This window comes from Puntigrus tetrazona, unplaced genomic scaffold (assembly GCF_018831695.1).
Source record: "Puntigrus tetrazona isolate hp1 unplaced genomic scaffold, ASM1883169v1 S000000001, whole genome shotgun sequence".
In the NCBI taxonomy this organism is placed as follows: domain Eukaryota; kingdom Metazoa; phylum Chordata; class Actinopteri; order Cypriniformes; family Cyprinidae; genus Puntigrus; species Puntigrus tetrazona.
This window is the reverse complement of record NW_025047681.1, coordinates 1,111,568-1,122,002: the sequence shown is the minus strand read 5'-3', so window position 1 is coordinate 1,122,002 and position 10,435 is coordinate 1,111,568.

The following is a 10,435-nucleotide window of genomic DNA, read 5'->3' as shown; positions in this document are numbered from 1 at the left end:
GTGAGGGCCACTTTCCAGTGCAAGTTTTACATTTCATTTGAAAACCAAGGTCCTAGAGTCCGGCGGAAGGGTGGAAAGCTCATAGCCCAGGTTGCTTGAAGTCCAGTGTTAAGTTTCTGCAGTCTGTGATAATTTGAGGTGCAGTGTTATCTGTTGGTTTTGGTCCATTGTGTTTTTAAAAACCAATGTCATTGCACTGGCTTGCCAATAAATTTTGGAGCATGTCATGCTTCCTTCTGCTAACCTTCTGCTTTCTGCTAGCTTTTGATTTCATTTTCCAGCAGGATTTGGCACCTGCCCACAATGCCAAAAGCACCAAAAGTTGGTTAAAAGACCATGGTGTTGGTGTGCTTGACCAGCAAACTTGCAGACCCGAACCCCATAGAGAATATACAGGGTATTGTGAAGAGGAAAATGAGAAACAAGAGACCAAAAAATGCAGATGAGCTGAAGGCCACTGTCAAAGAAACCTGGGCTTCCATACCACCTCAGCAGTGCCATAAACTGATCACCTCCATGCCACGACAAATTGAGGCAGTAATTGAAGCCAAAGAAGCCCCTACCAAGTATTGTTTTTTTATTGGTCTTATGAAATATTTCAATTTGTTGAGACAGTAAATTGCTTAGTTTTTGTTAAATGTGACCCAAAATCAAACAAAACCAAAGACTTAAACTGCTTCAGTCTGTGTGCACTGAATTTATTTAACACACAGTTTCACAATTTGAGTTAAAATTATTTAAATATATGAACTTTCCAAGACATTCTAATTCTTTGAGATGCACCGGTAGAGTCGAGCACTGTTCCCAAGAATGTAATACTTTGGCTGGGAGATAACGAAGCAGACTCTGACCTCCAAGACCTCTTTTTATTGTCATTTTAACTACATATAGCTGTACAGTACATAGTGAAATGAGACAACATTTTTCCAGGACCTGGTGCTACATAAAGTCACATCATGTTCCCGATCCGGACTGACTGAGGTCTGCCTGTCAAAAAGTTCAGGATCCAGATACAGAGAGAGGTGTTCAGGGCCAGCAGGCTTAGCTTCTCTATAAGCTGCTGAGGGATGGTGGTGTTGAATGCTGAACTGAAGTCAATGAAAAACATTCAGACGTAGTTTCCTATCCAGGTGTGAGAGGGCGAGATGGAGGGTTGTGGTGATAGCATCGTCTGTAGAGCGGTTTGGACGATACGCAAACTGTAATGAGTCAAGTGAAGGTGATAGCAGTGACTTGATGTGCCTCATGACCAGCCTCATGACGACGATGGTCGTTGAGGCAGGAAACCACAGACTTCTGATCGCTGTTGTTTTGAGGCACGTCAAAAGCTGCTCAGAGAGATGTTGTGTTACTTCTTCAACGCTGTGTTGAGACTTTTCCATTTGTTTTACCTTTATGTATCTGTCTTGTATCCAGTGAGTATTGTGATTCCAACAAAACATCAGCACATAAATCCAAACAGAAGATTTAATTTATAAAGTTTAGTATTGAATGAAACTAGCTCAGTAAAATAAATGTAAAAATGCCACTTGCACATACAATCAACATTTACCAGTACTTAAATAAGTGACCTTTTCCACAGAAGAAATCACTCAAGGATTTTTAAATCACAAGATCATTTATTTGGTCACATGCTGGGTATTTGATAAGCTGGAAAAAAGATAAGGGATAAAAACATGCTATTGTGAACAACACGTATGCGCATATGCCTATTCATTCACAAACAAGACTCCGTGACAGATTCGTTCAGTAAATTCACAACCGATAAAATGTTCCTTCGCAGGCTGCTCTAATACTACTGGCTTGAGCTATATGCTAATATACATGTTTGGTCAGTGGATGCAAGAGTAGCCATCAAAGAAGTTATGCATTACAAAAGGAAGAAACTTCAATGAACTAAAGACATGGTTCAGCGCAAGAATGATTCATGCACATAAAAGATTAATTCAGCACACATATTTATTTGTGAACCGCTAACAGCAGATTCTATTAGTGATTCTGGCATTAACAGGCAACCATATACTCGCACAGATGAGGACTGCACATACAAACTGTAAATGAGGATAATAATGGTAAAATAGAAGCATATAGTGCATGTGACATAAGCTCATGCTGCTCTAACTGACTTATTGGCTGTTAGTAGGCAACACATGCTAATCCATGATCAAACCAGTAAAACCTTTCAAAGCAACTGCAAGTGAACAATAAATAACTGTTTAAAACACTAAAACGAAACTTGTCAGTTGAAGTGTGCAAATGTAGCTGGTTGCACTGTACACACACACACATATATATGTGTTCATATGAACTATCATGAAATGTTGAATAATGTAATGCTACTTTGTTTTGAATATTAATTTGCACATCCTCAGTATTCCGTTAAGAAGATGCTTGTTTCTCATGAAAGTTGAGATGGATGTTTAAAAGCTTAAAAAAAAAAAAAACAAGATGTTTAAAAGAAATTGCATTCGAGTCTTAATGGCATTGTTTTGGTGAAACAGGTCAGGTTTGTTGCTTAAGTGAAAGCTCCCCTTGTGGATTTGAGATGGCAAGCCACCCAAATTTAAATACTTCGATTGCTGAACCCGATCTCTCTTTGTTGTGACACACGGATGATTTGATGATCAACTCTTATAACCTCAATTTTTCTTCAGCTCTGAGGACATTTATCTTTTGCAGGAGACTTGTTCGAACTGGTAAGACTTTGCACATCTTGAAGGACATTTTTTGGTTTGTTTTTAGAAGTTGGTTCAAATGTTTAAGTTTTCAATGTTTGTTGACATCATTTTTGTCGTTTCAAACGACAGGAATCTACGTGGTAATCAGTCATTCAGGATTGAAGACCTGGTATGGCTCTCTCAATCTAGTGCACAACAGTTTTAATGCCAAATTAGCACCCCAATGGAGAGGACCTTACCAGGTTTCGAAAATATTGGGGCCTTTGAATTATCGTATAGCATTGGAGGCCACTGGAGAAGAAGATGTGTGCAATCATAAAATGTGTTTTCCTACAGATGAGTATAGTTTTTAACAGCAACACTTAACTGCCACCCTAGAGATTATTCCCAGGGTACAAACTTATATTTGGACACAGGTTCGGATCCCTCATATGAAGTTAGGCAGGACACTTGGGTAGCATATAAAAGTATAAATTAATACAAATTTTAAAATGCTTTCACAAAAAGAAAAAGCACCGCTTCAAAACAAAAGAATACAAATAAACAATACAATAAATCACATACATCCGGCAGGGCTGAGGCTTCCAGCAGCAAGAGGAGTTCGGTTTTTACGATGGCACACACTCACACACACACACACACACACCTTTGTGCACTCAGATCACACTACTAGACACTCAGTGTTACACAGCACACCCAAGAAGAACCACCACCAGGAGAGAAATCCAACCACCTGTGGGACCCCAGCTCCTGCAATGAAGCAAATAATAAATACGAATTATTAGCCACAACAAAAAGCACACACCAACAGGGGTACAATCAAAAAAAGAAAGGAGAAAACAAAGACAACTCAACTTGAACATCAAATACAAAATCAGGTTAAATCCAACAAGAATTTACAAACCAAACAATTAAGTCAAAAAAAGAACATCAACTAGACTCACATGAAGTGAACTACAACAAAAAAAAAAAAATGAAAAGACAGATTTAACGAATGGGAGCAGGGGAAGTAATCAGTCCCCTTTAAGAGTTACTGACGGCAGCTTCCGCATTGTAACCAGGATAATTTAGCAGCATAAAGAGAATGGCCAAAGCACGCGGTTTCTATATGGACGAAACAAAAGGGAGGATCCTACGCAAAAAGACAAAAAGATGTTATTCTGCATCACGTGGTTCCCCAAATTCAATGTTAATCATTTGTAGCACTTACCGTGAGAATATTACGCCACAATAAATACCTATGGGCACAGGTTTGTCAATCATGCCTTCCGATCACACAGTGGGGTACAGGAAATCATGCCTATTTTGCATGTAACAACATTACCTCCACAAGTATATTAACAGGTTAAAACACCGGCTCGGGAGAATGTACGTTACCTGAAAGGCGAACAGTCATCAGCTCCACTAACGCCACACCGGCGCAACAACGCAAATGGTATAATGAGCAGGAAGACTTTAAAAACCACATGCACTCAACGGGCCTTAAGGTATCTTACCTGTTAAAATAGCACGCGCTTACCTGCAGCTAGTCCGCACAGACAATGAACACGGGCGGGAAAATCGGACGTGACGCACCCCGAGTGACAACCAATCCAGTCTTAAATTGACTGTACAGGTCCTTCTCAAAAAATTAGCATATTGTGATAAAGTTCATTATTTTCTGTAATGTACTGATAAACATTAGACTTTCATATATTTTAGATTCATTACACACAGCTGAAGTAGTTCAAGCCTTTTATTGTTTTAATATTGATGATTTTGGCATACAGCTCATGAAAACCCAAAATTCCATCTAAAAAAAATTGCATATTTCATCCGACCAATAAAAGAAAGGTGTTTTTAATACAAAAAAAGTCAACCTTCAAATAATTATATTCAGTTATGCACTCAATACTTGGTTGGGAATCCTTTTGCACAAATGACTGCTTCAATGCGGCGTGGCATGGAGGCAATCATCCTGTGGCACTGTTGAGGGGTTATGGAGGTCCAGGATGCTTTGATAGTGGCCTTAAGCTCATCCAGAGTGTTGGGTCTTGCATCTCTCAACTTTCTCTTCACAATATCCCACAGATTCTCTATGGGGTTCAGGTCAGGAGAGTTGGCAGGCCAATTGAGCCCAGTAATACCATGGTCAGTAAACCATTTACCAGTGGTTTTGGCAGTGTGAGCAGGTGCCAGGTCGTGCTGAAAAATGAAATCTTCATCTCCATAAAGCTTTTCAGCAGATGGAAGCGTGAAGTGCTCCAAAATCTCCTAATAGCTAGCTGCATTGACCCTGCCCTTGATAAAACACAGTGGACCAACACCAGCAGCTGACATGACACCCCAGACCATCACTGACTGTGGGTACTTGACACTGGACTTCAGGCATTTTGGCATTTCCCTCTCCCCAGTCTTCCTCCAGACTCTGGCACCTTGATTTACAAGTACTTTGGACGACTGAGCAACAGTCCAGTGCTGCTTCTCTGTAGCCCAGGTCAGGAGCTTCTGCCGCTGTTTCTGGTTCAAAAGTGGCTTGACCTGGGGAATGTGGCACCTGTAGCCCATTTCCTGCACACGCCTGTACACGATGGCTCTGGATGTACTCAGACTCAGTCTACTGCTTCCGCAGGTCCCCAAGGTCTGGAATCGGTCCTTCTCCACAATCTTCCTCAGGTCACCTCAGGTCACCTCTTCTCATTGTGCAGCGTTTTCTGCCACACTTTTTCCTTCTCACAGACTTCCCACTGAGGTGCCTTGATACAGCACTGTGGGAACAGCATATTCGTTCAGAAATTTCTTTCTGTGTCAATGATAGCCTTCTGGACAGCAGTCAGGTCGGCGGTCTTACCCATGATTACGGTTTTGAGTAATGAACCAGGCTGGGAGTTTTTAAAAGCCTCAGGAATCTTTTGTAGGTGTTTAGAGTTAATTAGTTGATTCAGATGATTAGGTTAATAGCTTGTTTAGAGAACCTTTTCATGATATGCTAATTTTTTGGGTTTTCATGAGCTGTATGCCAAAATCATCAATATTAAAACAATAAAAGGTTTGAACTACTTCAGTTGTGTGTAATGAATCTAAAATATATGAAAGTCTAATTTCTAAAATTCTAAATCTAAATTTTTTGAGAAGGACCTGTACAACTCCCTGATAGGTGAAGACCGATGGCAATCACTTAGTCCCGTCACACAAGCAAAGAAACACTTCAGGACATCTTCCAAGAAACCTTAGATGGGGACGAATTTTTAGGGTTGTCATTCTTTTTCCTGATGTTGAGGATGTAGCATTAGGGATATTTTCAGTACTGCTCCTGATTACTCTTTGGAGGCAGTCCTTGCGGTGGATCTTCATGTGTTTCTGAAAGATTGTGGAGAAGGGGGTAGTGTTACCTGTTGAGACTCAATTGTGGTTTAAAACTACTGGATATGGTCAGAACGTGACACACTTCACGTTTTTGAATTCTTTACACCCTTCTAGTAATTTTCCTTAAAATAAATCTTAATAGAAAAAATAATTACTAAGCTCCTGCATGTTCTAATAGCCAATTTGTACTTTTTCTCTTAGAAATGCACTTTTGTTACTAGTAGTAGCTTGAGTTAGGATGCAGATGTTAATTTTATGTTTATGTTTTATATGATAAATGCATTCAACCACAATTCTAGAGCAGAATTTAATGGCAACTATAATCAGACACACATGAACTAGCTAATTAAGGTCTTGCTAGGCATACGGTACTAGTAACTTCCAGGCAGCTGTGTTGTCCATTATCCAACACCAGCTGTTTTGCTGACGTAATCATATAGCCTCCATCATCCCGATTAAAAACCTAAATCTCAAACACGTTTGATATGATCGTAGTGGCCCCGATTTGTGCGCAAACAGACCAGGATGTGCAAAGTTCCATCAGCGAATGCCTCACATTACCAGATGATCCGGATAGAACACTGGGACTGGTCAAGGTGCTCAACAAGATTTTTGCTCCGATTCTCTGGAGGGAAAAATTGTAGGCTAAAAATTCTGTAGTGTGAAACAGGTGTAAATTGTTACTAAATATTTGTTTTAAAGCTTCCCTGAAATGCATTGAAATTCACAGTTTTGTTTGATGTTTGATGCAATTAAACAAATAAAAATAAAATGTGCAAAATTCAATGCCATTATGTGTTTTTACAGAAGTAATAAAAGTATGAAAAACATTCAACAATTTTAAACCAAATTGTCTACCTTAACTTTTCAATGTGTATATGAAATGACGTCGGTTTTACTTAATCTCCAGAACAGCGCTGACAGTCATCTCATTTTAGCGTTTCATTTTTGTCCTTAAATCCTTTCTCCTGTTTGTTCAAGGACTTTGAGTGAAGCAGATTCTGAACTCAGCAAATGGCATTCACATTAGCTGTCAGTTAACCAGAAATGAATGAGCTGGCTTATCAGAAACAAAGAAAATACTGTGCAGGAGCTCAGTTCTGATCCTAATAACTTTTACATTCTTAGAAATGTTTTTCCATAAATGTATAGTCAATATTGTTGATCTGAATAGTTTAGATTTTTCCCTTTAGGCACAGTCATCAATACACAAAACTCAACAAGCACAAAAATACAGAAGACCATGTCCGAATACTTAAAATATGGGTGGTAATGGCATGCAAGAAGTCTCTTCTTTGAAGACACCATTTTTGTGGACGGGTGGTGGTTCTAAAAGGATTGTTCCTTTCATTTGGCAGAACTGTTTCAAAGCTTTTCTTTGGAATATGGATTTTTTAATGCCATATGATTGCAAATCATGTACAGCAAGTTTTATTATGAACTAATAATACAAAATACACAAATTATAGTTTATATCTCAGTGTTAAATCTCGGTGAAACAGCGTCACAATTGTTTCAGCTGAATCAGTGTTCGGCAGGACCATCATAACACTGACCAACCAGGTTGGTACGATATTTTAGTCTATGTTTTTAAAGAATTTAGTACCAAGCTGGTAAGACCTACAGTGTCACGTTGTGGTTTAGCGTGAAGGAGCACTCGACAAGTAAAATAAACTTAAACAGTTTTAATCTTCTTCAAACGGAGAAAACAATAATATGCAGGCAGGCAGAACAAAACCACACATATTAACCTCGACATTCGGACAAACTGAATGCAAACACACAGGACTTAAATACACAAGGTAATTGACTAAATTAACAAGAAACAGCTGAAGACAATGACACAATTAACAGGAACGGAAAGTAGGGTACACAGAGCACATGGTACAAGACAAAAATGACAACAAAAGAGTCCAAAGACGTGACCTGCAGCATCTCAGATGTCAGTCTTTGTAAAATCAAAAAAGCTGTCATGCATTATCCCATCGTAGTAATACCTGATAACCGCAAAAACTTGCTCCTCCTTTTGGTTTCATCAAGAATTATACCGAAAACCTGACTTTCTCAAACTTTTGTCAGCTTGAACCATTTCTGCCAGGCATTTAAGTATTTCATACACTTCTCTATTAGGGTATCATGTTTAGCAGTCAACCTAAAAAGGCTAAAAAGTTGCCCTTGTTATTTGAGTCATCAGACTTAAGTCATCTGTGACATCTTTGGGCGATATTTCGGTGGCAGTCACCAGGAGTCTTCTGTCAACTGTTTTAATGTAATTTTGCAAGTTGCGAAATTGTCATACTAATAAAAGATTGTAGTTACTAATATGGTGTAATATCTCATTTGTATTCTCCACCACTAGATCAAGACTTTAATTCTAGATTAAAAGAATACAATGTGTGAGGAAATAAGCGTTGTCATTGATACGAAGCAGTTCCATTCTTTGCAACAAAACAAAGAAACAAACTATTCAATTGTTTAAAATTACATATCAGGTGTTCAACCTATTATATATGAAACAACGTTCTGCCACAACATAAATCACTTCACTTTCAGCACTCCATACTTTTTGTCCATTAGCTTTGCATTACTTTTTAACAGTTTTGTTGTATAGTAGTATAGTATTTTTATTAGTAGTATTTTGTTAAAATCATTTCATCATGATTGTCTTGCTTGTGTTGATAAGTTACTGTATCATCATGCTGATATAGTAAGGTATTGATTGTGCTGGGTTATTATGCTAAATTTGTTATGTATCCTGTCATATATAAACAAATATTAAATTATAAAGATACGGTTTATACCCTTATGGGTATTCCAAAACTTTACTGCTTTAAAGCTTTACTGTTTAGTATAGTATGGAATATACTAGTTTGTAGTTGGCTGCAACATGTGCTATCAATGTGAGGACACTAACACTGACAAATACAGTAAAAATACAGTCTTTTCACTTTCTTTGTCAATTTGTCTAAGCAACAGATTACAGTAAAAGCTGTGTGTGGGGCGGACTGGACAGAAAAAAACACATGAAATGCAATATCTATAAAAATGTTACTGTCCTGGCATGTCAAAGGACATTGACACCTGCATAATAACTTCTACAGAATTAGTTTTGCAGTATGATAAAGGTGCCAATAATTCCAACGCTGATCAAAGCGGCACAGTTGTGGACCATGTCATGTCAAAATGAAATCATTTCAACTGTGGCATGCCTTTCCATTTAATTAGAAATAATGAGTTTTATCATTGCCAAAAATAATGTATTTATACTTTTATTTATAAGATCCCAGTACGTTATTTCATTAAATTTAGGTTACTATTTTAAATCAAATTTAAAATGAAAATAGGAAGATCTTTAAATAAAATAATGTTATTATTACAGGAAACGCTGAATCGTTGTCCATTTTGCAATCAGTAATAAAGACAAACTTATTAACAAAATTATTTCAGTTTTTAACCATGAAGGCGATTTTCATGTTGAATACTTGTAGTATTTTATATCAGATGTAAGCATGTAAGCATTCATGACCTGAGAGGAATAAATGAAGACATTAATTTACCATAAGAAAGCATATTTACAGAGGTAAGCTGTTTAATGTTTCCTTTAGATTGATACTTTCCTTTAAAACTTTGGATTAGTAATTTTTTGTTGAAACAGATTGTAATGAAATGGCTTAGAGACAAAGATTAATAAAACTCTCCTCCAAAAGTTCAAGACAACGTTTGACCCACAAGAGGTGTAACCTTCACAGACCTCAAAAGGCCTTGCTCTAATGCAGTTTTCAATAGGAAAAATATTGAAACTTTGGTCATTTCTGAACGCCATGCTACGGGTCTAATTGGATTCAATGATCTATGCTAAGCTATGCTAAACGTCCTATCACAGAGATCGGCTGAATGGATTTAAAAACAGTAAAACTCAACCTATTAACTATGGGGAGTTGGAGAATAAGCCTATTTCCAATAAAGTGGAGCGCTCTTTTAAAAAGCTGTACAGTTGTAGTGAGTGTACTCAAAGGCACATACATTTCTGGTTTCTGTTTACTGTACAAAACCAACAGAGGTCTCCATTGTCCCAGGATAATATTAGGCTTCCTTTTCACCAGTGTATTTGTTTAAGAGTTTTAGTTTACGGCCAGGTTAAATATGATATTGTGATACTCTCTTTAAGGGTCTTAATGAGAGTACCACAATGCAATAGAAATTCTATGCAATCTGGCAACCTTGTCATTTTTGAAAAATGCAAGTAGGGAATACAAAATGTTGTTTTCCTTTCTTCTTTGTACAATGTAATTAATACTTAATGCCTAATGGGTAAAGATTTGGGGAAAAGAGTTTATCAGCTAGTTGAATTTGTATTGAAAATGCACAAAGGTTTAATGATAAAAATAAACCAATATATAATATTAAAATAA